The sequence below is a fragment of the Ambystoma mexicanum genome, chromosome 6p, assembly GCF_040938575.1.
Source record: "Ambystoma mexicanum isolate Mex_15411 chromosome 6p, UKY_AmexF1_1, whole genome shotgun sequence".
Classification (NCBI taxonomy): domain Eukaryota; kingdom Metazoa; phylum Chordata; class Amphibia; order Caudata; family Ambystomatidae; genus Ambystoma; species Ambystoma mexicanum.
Window position 1 is genome coordinate 1,024,001,027 of NC_090935.1, and position 12,940 is coordinate 1,024,013,966.

Below are 12,940 nucleotides of genomic sequence, written 5' to 3' on the forward strand. Positions count from 1 at the left end.
CGGAACAGACCATCACAGTTTGCTCCTGTGCATTCACCACAAACGAGCAGGTTGGTGGGGAGAGGGCACCGCAGAGGTGGGGCCCAAGGTGGGTGAGCTGGCCGACGGAAACCCCTAATTGCCGGCGACTGAAGCCGGCACCAGGGGGGGATCCATGAGTGCAGGCCCCAGGGGACAATTGGGCAGGCTGGGCCGAGACCCAGGTGCTGAGGAAGGAGGCTGGAAGCGGAGTATTCCCTGGACACTCCGGGACCCGAAAGCAACCAGAAGACCCCCCGTTCCCTTGCCGGGTGCTCTAGACTGATTGCCTGGTCCCGAAACCTAGAGAGGGGACACAATCAGGGCGAGAAAACCGGAAGCCCAAACCCAGATCGGAGAGGAGATGCACCGGAGTAGGGACACTTGATAGGTGCCAAGGCCCACACCGATTCCACACGCGCCCAACTCAAACGGGTGCACGTGTACGGGGGAGGACACAGCCCACTCTGGGTGCGAGCGGAGTAACAAGCGCACGTCTGGATCACTGGACTTGTGACCACAAGGTCATTGGGTGGTGAGAGGCACGAAAGGCTTCCGCCCCGTTGACACAGTAGGATGTCCTCCAAAGTGGTCAGACCCAGGATTAAGCAGCCCACGATGGAGGCCTATGCCAAGTCGACCCAGGAGCGGAAGGGGGCAAAAGTAAGGAGACCCCCGCCGCGGCGGCGGAAACACCGGGCACGATCCAGGAGGTGCTGGCTGCGATTGCTGATTTAAAGATGGCCTGGGAGACGAAGTTGGGCCTTGCCATGAAAGAACTGCAGGTGGGTTTGGACCTCAAGATCGGAGCGGTCCAAGACGAAGTGAACCTGCTGCGGCAGGATGTGCGGACAATCGCGGAACACACCGGGGCCCTGGAGAAGGAGATGGCCCCGACTACGGAGGCGTGCGCCGCGCATGCAAAGGAGCTACATGCCCTAGTGCAACGTGTGGGAAATCTGGAAGATAGAGCTGAGCAAGCAGAGGGGCGCGCTAGGCGCAATAACATCCGCATAGTGGGTCTACTGGAAGGAAATTGAAGGGCCAAACCCCACAGAATATATGGAAACCTTGCTTTTGCAGGAGATAACGGGAGGGGTGTTGACCCAGGGGTTCGCGGTGGAGAGGGCGCACAAGGACCTGACAAGGAGACCAGCCCCAGGAGACCCCCCGCGACCAATGATCGCAAAGATCCTGAATTACCGGGATTGGGAGAAGATCCTTGAATTTTTTCGCAAGGGAGGAACGATTGAGAGAGGATCAGCAAGGATCACGGCGTACCCAGACTATACGCTGCTTGTACAGCGTAGTAGGATGAACTTTGGGTCGGTGAAAAGAAGATTGAAAGAAGCTGGCCATCGTTACATGTTGCTCTATCCGGCCAAGCTGAAAGTGTTCTATCAGAACAGATCCCTTTTCTTTGAGATGCCGTCCGAGGCGATGGATTGGCTGGACATGCAGGGCCGACCTCAGGAATCGGATGCCCAGACGGAAGCCATGGAAGCTAAGTAGCATGCTGTTGCGGCACCCGAGGTGACATAGCTAAGACATTGGGACTTGAATATAGAGGTATATAATGCTCCTGGGAAGTGAGTCATGGTGTCAGCTGGCTGGACCTGTTAGATGCACTTCCCCTGAAATAAATACTTGGGAGCTCCTAGGAGGCACCCCCTGATCCCAATAGCTGTATATTTAGTTAGGTCACTGTTAGATCGGTGACGCCCCGCGAGGTCCTAGTCCTCGTAAACGAGACAGGACCAGACGCGGGTGGGCCTGAGATCCAGGGATGGAGCTAGACATTTGTTGGGAAAGGGTAGGGTGGGGGGAGGGGTTGGGTTGTGTGCTGTGGTGTGAAGTTGAGAAACAGGGAGGGGGGGCATTGTTGGGAAGGGGAAAGGAGAGAGCCGGTGAGAGGATCGTTAAAGGGAGCATTAAGGGGATGGGGGGGTTGGGAACAGACCGAATAGATGGCATCGGGTAATCTTCGTATAGTGACCTGGAATGTACGGGGCCTCAATAGTTATCTGAAACGGAATAAAGTAATGCTGTATTTAAAAAGGATGCACGTTGACATAGCCCTGCTACAGGAGACTCATCTCACCAGGGAGAAGTTGGAGGTGGTCAAGAAGAAATGGAGGGGTAATGTGGTGGGTGCTACGTACTCAGCGTACGCTAGAGGGGTTATCACCTGGGTGGCGCCGCATGTGCCGTTTCAGGTGCTTAGCTCAAAGGTAGACCCGGAAGGCAGAATGGTGACGGTAACAGGGCTCCTGGAAAACAGGGAAGTGCACATCTTAAATCTGTACGCCCCCAACCACGATACTGCAGCTTATTTTAGGTCCCTTTATGGTAAACTTGGCCCCCTGGCTGGGGGTGCGATGGTGTGGGGTGGGGACTTCAATTGCACCCTGAATCCCAGAATGGACAGGTCCATTGATAGGACCGGGAAAATGTCACCGGCGGCCAAAGCGCTTGGGACATTGTTGGGAGACTTTGGCCTGGAAGATGTGTGGAGAAGACTCCACCCCACGGATAAGCAGTACTCACACTACGCAGCGCCACATGACTTGTACACGAGGCTAGATTATGTGTTTGTGGCAGCTGAGATAGTGTGAGAAATGGTGGGAGCGGAATACAAAGCCTGGGTATTATCTGACCATTCGCCTCTGGTGGTGGAATGGCGACACCAACCCCCCAGGCCTCGGATCCCAACATGGAGACTTAGGACATAGGCACTGCAGGATGAGGGCTTCTGGGAGGATTTGAGGGATGCCATCAAGGAATACTTTGAGATATACACGGGCAGCGTGCGCTCTGTGGGGACGCTGTGGGAGGCATTTAAGGTGGTGGTGCGAGGAGTAGCCATTTCCAAATCTAAAGGGCTCCAAGGGGGTATCGAAAGGGAACTTCAGGACACTGAAAGGGAGCTGGAGAGCCTTGCACGACGCGTGGACGCCACCCATGATGATAGAGCAAAGGTAAGAGACCTTCAGTTAGCCTATAGCACACTCTGGGATCGACTGTGTAGATTAAACTACAAGAAATATACGGAGAGGTTACACGCTGGGGGCGACAAGCCAGACAGATTGCTGGCCTGGCTGTACAAGACTGAGAACCCCCGGTCAGTGATCAATGAGATTAGCGGGGAGGGAGGTTGCATCTGCAATACCCAGGAAGGGGTGAACGAGGAGTTCCTCAAGTTTTACAAACACTTGTATGAGGACACCGGGGAGGATATGTGCCAAGATATACTGAACGCACTAGAGGATATTGAGCTGCCCACCCTGAATGACCTAGAACGTGAGGAGTTGGACGCCCCTGTCACCTCGGAGGAGCTGGAGGTGGTGATCCGGAACCTCCCCACGTGTAAAGCGCCTGGGTCGGATGGGCTGCCCAGTGAGTTTTACAAGACATATAAGCAGGAGCTGCTTCAGCCACTGCTTGCCATGTTTAATGAGGCCTATGAGCAGGGAGAACTTCCATTGTCCCTTCGCGAGGCCGTGATTATCCCACTACTGAAACCAGGTAAACTGGCCGCGGAGTGCGGGTCCTATAGACCTTTGTCCATGCTCAACCAGGACAGCAAAATACTCACGGCAGTGCTGGCTAATAGGTTGAAGAAGGTGATCGGTAAGCTGATACACCCAGATCAGACGGGCTATGTCCCAGGTAGAAACATTACTGATAACCATAGGAGGCTGCACCACATTATTGACCAAACTGAGGAAGACACGGGCGAGCTGGCTATTGTGTCGCTAGACGCTGTCAAAGCCTTTGGTTCGGTGCGATGGCCTTGGCTTAAAGCGCCCTAAGGGGATACGGTATGGGACCTGGGGGTATCAGGTGGGTCCAGTTGTTGTATAGCACCCGATGGCGAGAGTCAAAACAGGAGCCATAGCCTCAGATGTCTAGCAACTCAGCAGGGGGACCAGGCAGGGATGCCCCTGGTCACCCATGTTATACATACTTGCACTAGAGCCGTTGGCGATATGCTTGCGGCAACAGTACGGGGAGGTGGGTATTAGCACAGTGAGCGGTAGACATCTGATATCACTGTATGCGTTATCCGGAGGAGAACCTGCAGTATGTACTGGAGCTGCTGGACTGCTACGCCACTCTCTCAGGCATATCAGTGAACCCTAGAAAGTCTAGTCTGTTCCCCCTGGGCAGATATAAGAATGTCCCATTGGAAAGGCTGCCTATCCTGCCAATACCATGGCAGACCGAAACATTTAGGTATTTGGGAGTAAGTATCTACCACAAGATTGAAGCGGAGCACAAACATAATACAGAAAGAGCCGTAGAAGGGGTCAGGAACAGCATGGTATTTTGGTCTAGATTGCCCCTGTCCATGATGGGGAGGGCGGCCTTGCTTAAAATGGTGGTCCTGCTGAGACTCTTGCATTTCATTGTGAATGTCCCGTTTTTGATTCCCAGGAGCCTATTTGTGCGACTCCACAGCATGTGCAGGGGCTTCGTGTGGGGTAACTACAGAAACAGGGTGGCTTTGTGGAAACTTCAGAACCCGTGCGATAAGGGGGGCATAGGCTTGCCAAACTTTGAACTTTACTATCTGGCGGGGCAGCTGCTGTATGTGGCCAGGTGGCTGTCAGATGAAGATTCGGCGGAATCTAGGCTGTTGCGGGAAGACTAGGCCCCATACTTCCTGAGGGAAGTGGTGTGGTTACAAAAGGGTAAACTGATGGGAAGGGGGCGGCTATTGAGGCTGGGATGGGAGGTCTGGCACAGAACATGGAAAATGATGGGTGAGTCGGAGCCGCTCTCCCAGCAGGCCCCACTGGTGGCGTTGTGTGGTAACGACTCTCATTTGTTTGAGTCAGTCCGTAGATATTGGGAATCAGTGGGCCTGGCCACCCTTGGGGACATATGGCAAGGAGGGGAGGCATTGGACTTGCAGAGGCTGCAAGACGAGACAGGGGTGCACAGAGGCCAATACATAACCTACGCTAGGCTTGTGAAACGGGTAAGAGAGAGATGGCCTGAGACGGCATTGGCAGATGACCCTGATGCCTCCCTGGAAACCATGTATGATGTTTCAGAGGGCGGGCACGAAATATCGAGGATATACGAGCTCCTGAGAGCGAAGGCTGGGAAGGAGTTGCTCCAATTGAGACAGGATTGGGAGGAGGAGGTGGGTGGACCCATGACGGACGGGCAGTGGGAGAGAGTCCAGAGGTATCATAAAAAGGTGTCCCGAAACGCGAGACTCCAACAACTCCAGCTGTATGTTACTCACAGGGCTTATCTGACTCCCCAGAAGATTGCAAGGTTTGGAGGCTCTGGTACGCAGAAATGCCCCAGGTGTGGGGAGGTGGAAGCGGGGCTACTACACATGTTTTGTGCCTGCCCGGAAGTGTGCAGATTTTGGGAGGAGGTTAAAATGAAACTGGCTGGTGGGGGAGTGGTGTTGGACGTAGGATCAGCTTGGTCATGTATGCTTGGGATCTTTCCCAGACCCCAGGACTTAAGGCATACAAGCAAGATGAAGGATCTGGCTTATGTTCTGGCCAACCGCAGGATTGCCATGAGCTGGAAGGCGGCCCACAGGCCCAGGGTGGAGCTATGGTGGGCGGACCTCTTGAGGTGGGCGGAGGCAGAATCCGTAGTATGGTTTGAAGCAGTCACTAGAGGGGATGAGGAGGAAATAGGGCCCCTGCTGGCCTGGCGGCAACTGGTGGCCTCTATGGCTAATACACAACAGGGTCATAATGAATCTGAGGACTCGGACGATGAGCGCATACGCACTGTGCCACCCGATAGTGCTCCAGCAGACGACAAAGAGGAGCCGGCTCTAGTTTGAAGTGGGGAGGGGGGAGTTGGGGAATTATGTTATGTAATATTGATGATGCTTCTACATGCTGAAACAGTTGTATTGGGCGGTGTTTTGTTTGGTTTTTTTAAAAATAAAATTAAAAAATGTTTTTTAAAAAAAAAAGAAAATTCAAATCAAACATATAATTTTTAATAGGGAGAAGCAATCACCAATGTGGTGACAATAACAAATAAGAAGGTATGTTAATGCACTTAAATTCACTCTTTAGCAACACAAAATAGACAACACCAGAGAATAGAACACATTTGGCTTGTTTGTAAAGATAGCACTTAAGTTAGGATATCCCCCTGCAATATTCCCCAACCCAAAAATAATAAATTCTAAAGAGATATAAGGAAGCAGCGGGTAATCAGAAATGAGGAATTAAAAACAGAATTCAAATCCAACCTTCCCTCCCCAAACAAGAGAGTCATAAGCAATAGTTGGAGCAAAAGTAAAATATTCGAATTTGAATGGAAGGTTGAAAATAATTTAGAATAAAAATAACACGTGTAAAACTTTTATAAATATTTGATTCCCTCCTAACATTAACCAAACATTTTTTAATAAAAAACTGGTGATTTTGAGTTTTTGGGTTGGGGTGTAGCTATAGGTCTTAGGTCTCTAGCTATTAAACTCAGGGAGATATGCAATGTAGAATTGTCGAATGAGAGGCGTTTTTAGAAAAGGGAAGTGAAAACAGAAAAGAAACTCAGTTTGGGCAAGAATAGTTTTACTCTAAGTTTTAATTTATACTAGAGCGTTCAGGCTAGAATACCAAAGAGGGACACAGTAAGCTCACATGACTTGATCCCCAGATCCCCAACGCCCGCCCTGGTGGAACCAGCCCGATCACTTGAAATAGGATTGATAGTTTAGGATTTACACAAGATAAAAATGACTAAAGAAATGGCACTTCGCAAGATAAATCAAGGACAGGATTGCAATAAGGATTCTGACAATAAAGTTATTAAGGTAAAGATAGGACGGTTTAGAGATTGGGATAGGACAAGGAAGGCAAGAAATGCTATGGTTTTCTATGATTCCTAGTAATACATACAGTCCACTTTAATTTAGGATTTTGGACTGTCAAGGGTTCTGGTCACCACACGGATCTGGTCTAACAAAGGACAGCTGGCAAATCTGGAAAATCTGGCAGGACAGGATCAGCTGGGCCGTTCTGGTCACAGGACTACACTGGACTGGCTTGTAGCAGACATGCATCTAGTCGCAGCAAGCCAGGCTGGATCACGATGCTTCCCTTGGGTTTTTGGGATTTTTTTAGAATTTGAGCTCTAGCTGAAAATGGGGTCAGCAATGCATAGGCCTTGGCTTTGTAATGAAAATCTGGAATCAGGATCAAACAGGATGAATAAATCAGGAACCGTACACCATGCCGGAATTCAGGAAGAAAGTCAGGAATCAGTGTCCTGTGTGGTGTCAGGGGCCCTTATCTATCATGCCAGATGACTACAGTATAAGGAAGGGGCAGGCTTACTACCCACGCCCCCTCATACTAAGATGGGCAAGATCATAGTTCCCGCCTTTCCCACATCTGATTGGATCACAGAAAAAGGATGTCATGTTTGCGGGGTGATTTATACAGTGTTTAGAAACCTCCCAGCTACTGGAACCAAAATCTAATTTTGCCACAAACACATATTTTTGCAGTTGCAACCTCTGAGAAAATCAGCTACACAGGTTACATATTTTGTGCGTCATATTTTAATCCAAACCTCAAGTTTGTGGGACCTGGTTTCGCCTTGCTGACACTTTCTTGTAATTTTAAACATGAAAGATTCAGCCTAAAACTCCACAACTTCATACACAGATGTGCATTATCCCCAGGGGTGTATGTACAACATGTTATGTTTGCAACATCAGTACTTCCCTGTAATCTGTCATGTTTTATAACTTCTGTTCCTTATGCAATTCTACCAAGTTTTCAAAGAAAGAGCATAAAATTTGATTTAGAACTACAAACGTTTCATATTTTTCCTAATTCTTGCTGCAAAGTTAAACACCTTTAAAGTTTAGTTACAAAATAGCCTTTAAAGCCAAAAGGAAGTCCATTGTCACTTGATCAGTTTGTTTTTCGTTCACCCAACTGCTGTCAATTGTCAGTTTCTTTGATGCAGGATGAGGGGCGTCTCTCTGGATTGAAGGTTTTATTGACCCTCACACTTGAAAGGTGAGAGTCTCATCCTGCTATTGCCCCAGCCTGGAGCAAAGACGCATGTCTGATGAGCTTGTGAAGTTTCTTTGTCCTGGTGCATTCAACGTCTTTCAAGCTGGCAATTAGCGCTTTCCTGTGCCAGAAGTTTATGAGGTGTCACCCTTTCTCAAGGCTAGCAACTGGCAGAGCAAGTTTTTTTTTATAGCTTGCCAACTTAGCCTATGAGTTTTAGCCTTCATTCGCTCATTTTAAATATTGACTTAAACAAAACCTGTGGAATCAAAACAGTTTATAGGTGTATTTTTACCAGCAACAAATCCTTATTAATTGCTAAGTAAGCAGGCCTTCAAACAACAATTTACTTTTAAATAGGCGATTTTCTCTCTTCAGTCAGAAAAAGCACATTTTACTATTTCTTTAAATTCTGTTTTATCTCCAGCAAATACACACTTTTTGCAGCTCAAATTCTTTTCTTGAGTGCTAGAGTTGTTTTGCAGCATGGATACATTTAAACAGGCATCTATTTAGAGGCTTTCTCTGCCAGCTGATTTTTAGATACTTTTGAAGCAAAGAAAATAGACATGTTTCCTGTGTAAAATGAAAACAAAGCCTGTGGTTGATTTTTCAAAGATACTTTTGACAGGAGGTGTCATTCAAGAATTAGGCCCCGTTCTGCTGAGACACAATGGATGATCCTGGGCATTGCAGGGCCTTTTTAATCACAGTGGTTCATAAGGACTGGATGAGTTTAGCGCCAAGCAGAACTTTTAAAGGTTGAGCAAGGTGTCATTTTAAAGAGGCATTTTGGGTTTTCAGCAAAGTAATGCTGCCTCTTTCACTTCACTCCATGTTAAATGTTGCAGGGCACACTGGCACATTCCTGCAGTGAGTAATCGGTTCCAGCCCACCTGAAATGTGTGTGGCAGGGTGGTGCTGTCATTTTCTGGTTGTTGCAAAAATGCAGTTTAGAGATCCTGGCACGCCCAGGAGTCAGCCCGGCCATTGTTCTGTTTCTGTTTCTTGCACCACTGCAGCAAAGCGATGAAGTATAGCCTAGCAGAGTGGGTTAATTTATCCCACTCTTTGAACATTTTGTGACTCAAAACAGGCTCTCCCATCCTTGTTAACGTGCGCAATTCACAATCTGATTCTCTTTCACTCTCCCCACCCATACCCTGATGTGAAACCTCCCCTTTCCACCTCTTAATATAATTTTGAACATTTTTGCTTTCCAGGAGGATTATCATGGGAATTGGTTGCTTCAACATAGATGATTGGGTGGAGAATTTGCTGACTGTGTCCATGAACAAAAAAAAGGCAATTTTGAGATACAAAAATGAATCTGACAAATTCAATGATCTTTGGGGCCTGTTCTTAGACACCTATGGAAAAATGGTGCTTGAATTACTTGCTGCATGAACATTATGATCTGTTGCATTGCTGTTTTACATATGAACCCTGTCAGCTTGATATTCACTGGAACATTAATGCAATAAGTTTTGTGTTTGATGTTTTATTCTTATTTTTTTTATTCTTTTTTCTTTATCGTGCAATGTGAGAACATAGCTGTGCAAGAATAGTTGTTATTAGAGGTGTACCGAACATCGGCCGAATTCTAGCCGAATTCTGGCAGAAAAAAAGCTATTCGGCTCGGCCGAATAGTTTCTTGCTATTCGGCTCTTGCCGAATACTTTGACATCCTCATTTGAATACCATGCAACATGAACTCAGAAAGGCAAATATAGACTTCAGTTTGCAAAACTGAATAGAATTAGACAAGACAAATCGCTATCACACAGCTGAAAAATATCTTATATTGTAATCTGCTCGTTAGGGCATGTTTTGTTACAGATTCTTAGACATAAAAGGTGCTCCTCTTTTATACCTAGTCTACAGCAATACAGGAAATTCTTTCTTTTGCTGAATGTTTATATGCAATGTGCACTTTTTTCAGTTGGAAAAGACAAACTGAAAGAAATGTGCATAGATACTTTCAGTTCCTGTCATTTCACTTCCCATTGCTTACTTCATAGTCCCCCCTATTCTTTTCTTAACAACCTGAGTCCTGAGTTTAACATTATTTGATATTTTATCAGCAATGATAAGTTTCACATGTTTGTGTATTGGCGAGAAGGAGTGGCTAAGATAAGTGAAAAGTGAGCAGCATTTGTTTGGGTGCAGTGAATAGTTGTGAGATGGAGTTCACGCATTTCAGATTTCCTCTTGTGTCCTGCATGATCCGACATGAACCATTTTATACATTTCTATGTGAGCTGCAAAGAAGTTTCAAAACTCGACTGCATCGACTTTGCAACTGGATAGAGAATACAATGAATCTGATTCACAAAGGAAGTCCTTTTGCATTTGTGCAGCCTCCTACTTTAACTGGCACTGAATATGCAACAATTCTCTACATTAGTTCCCTTCAATTTGGTTAAATCTGCTTAATTTCTTACTTTTATGCTTTAAATGAAGATGCTACATTAATTACAATGAAGAGAAATAAAAGCATAGAATGCATTTAAAATGGTGCTTTATTTGTTTTTTAATGAGTGTTTTTTTGATGTTTGGAACATGATTTATTAAATAAAGCAACTATTCACCTTCATATTCGGCTTCGGCCGGATAGTTGACAAACTATTCGGTATTCGGACAAATACTAAATATGCTATTCGGTACAGCCCTAGTTGTTATATTAGGTTCACAAAGTTCCATGAACAATTTGTTTTGGTTGTACAGTTTCTATATGCATATTATTATTTTTTGCTAAAGTTAAAATAAAAACATTTAACTCAAAGAGCCACTGCGGGCAAGCTCATTATGCCACAGACTACAAGGTTGCTCCACATGTAAAAATAATGAACATTGATATTTTAAACACAATTAACTTACTATTATTTTTTTTAAAGTGGTACAATCTGCAAAATGACATTTGGTAGGAAACCTAATACATCAGTGTGCAAACCTATTTTACTTCTCAGTGAACTCCAGTGCCACTGAAGCTTTCAAATACAACCAATCATACAGTTGAGGGCACTATTGTTAGTGGTCATGCTTGAAACTTTTCTTTAAATTGTATAACTTCCAGTTAACCCCTGGCTAACTTGGCAGCTTTTACTTTTTTATAATCACACCTAACCGACACAACCAAGCAATGTTCAGTTTGCTAGTGACTACCCTCAACACATTAGCTTGTCAAATGAAATGATATCATGTATATAAAATCGAATGCAGTAGATTCCACATTTTAATTACTAGCTCCGAGCAGCTTCACTCACAGTCTGACACTTGCATGGACCTTGTGTGCAGGGCAGAGTGCCTGCCCCTGTCTGACATCAGGTCAGACCGTGGCTGCAAATACTGTTGGCATCAATTAAATGTATGAACCATTAACCTGCCCACCTCCCATCGTGCATCAATGGATGCTGCTCTTGCAGGGCTGCTGGCTGTGCCCCAGTTAGACAGGAGCCCCGTGGAGCCATACATCTGTAGGATCTATAAACAAAATCTGTAGGCTGTAGGACTTCTTAAAAAGCAGTAGCCTACTGCCTAAATCAGTAGGGTTGGCAAGTGCACAAGGGCTTCCTGTGTCAGTGACAGATGTTGTTGGATGACACAGATAGCATCTTTGATTGCCCTCAATTCCCCTCTGTCTGCCCTCAACCCACCTCTTAGCCCTGCAAACTCCTCCCTCAAAGCCCTCTGTTCCTGCAACTGTTGCTCCCATGCTTACCTCACCTCCCTTGCCAGCTCATGCAGGAGCTCTAGCTACTGTTGGTTGAAGTCCACACTGGAACCTCCAGTTGTGGGGACCTGAGCCATGGTGACATCCGGCTGGTCCTCTGTAGGTGCAGTGGCAGCGGTCACTGGGGTGGGTGGGCACAATTGCCTTTATAGTGGGGCAAGCTGCAGCGAGCGCAGATGGTCGGGGTAGTGCAATGGGCAGTGTGGGCCTCTCTCTTGCAGGTGTTGCAGGACACAGCATTCCCCAATGCAGGGCCCCAGGATGGGTATATGGCTTGTTTTCAAATAATTTAAATAGTGCTAACTTTGCTTTTGTTTGTAAGATTCATTGGCCCTCATTCCGAGTTAGGACTACACCATGGAGTAAATAGCTCCATGGTTGGCAACCATGGAGCTATTTACTCCATGGAATACCGGCATGGTGAATGGAGTAATTACCGGTCCATTCCAAGGTTGGATGGACCGGTAATTCCCCATTCACCATAGCCCTTCCCCATCCCCATTTCTGCCCCCATAGGGCTCAATGGGAATGGGGAAGGAGGTAATTACGGCAACGTAAATTACGGTGCCGTAATTTACTCCAAGGTCACTTTGCGGGTCCCGTAATTTACTCCTGCTAAAAGCAGGAGGTAAAGAGGGACCCGCAAAGGGAACTCGGAATACGGAGGTAAGGGATTACCGCCATCGGTGCCCTTACAGGCGCTGGTAATCCCTTACCTCCAACCTCGGAATGACCCCCATTAACTTAATGAAATATATTTTATGTATAGTGTGTATTAAAGGCATTTGTGATGTTGATGGTTTTACATGATCAATACATACATTTTTGGAGATTGGTAGTAGCATTTTTTCTCCTTCTGCGATTATTGTTCCACATTTTAAGCAGCCTAAAAAAGAGTATGCATACTCTGGATCAACAGTTGGTAAATGTGGAAGGGACACAGAATCGCCAACCTGGGGCCAGATTACAGAAGTCTTGCACCAGTGCAAGTGCAATGTTGGACGATATTAGCACTAGGGCAATGTTTGCTCTATTTCTAAAAACACTAGAACATATTTGAAAACCATTGCACCATGACATATGTAGTTTGGGATGTTATAAGCACCAGGGCAAAAATTGCCCTTGTGCAAAGAAAATACATTTGTTATCCATTTTTGCCCTAGTGCTG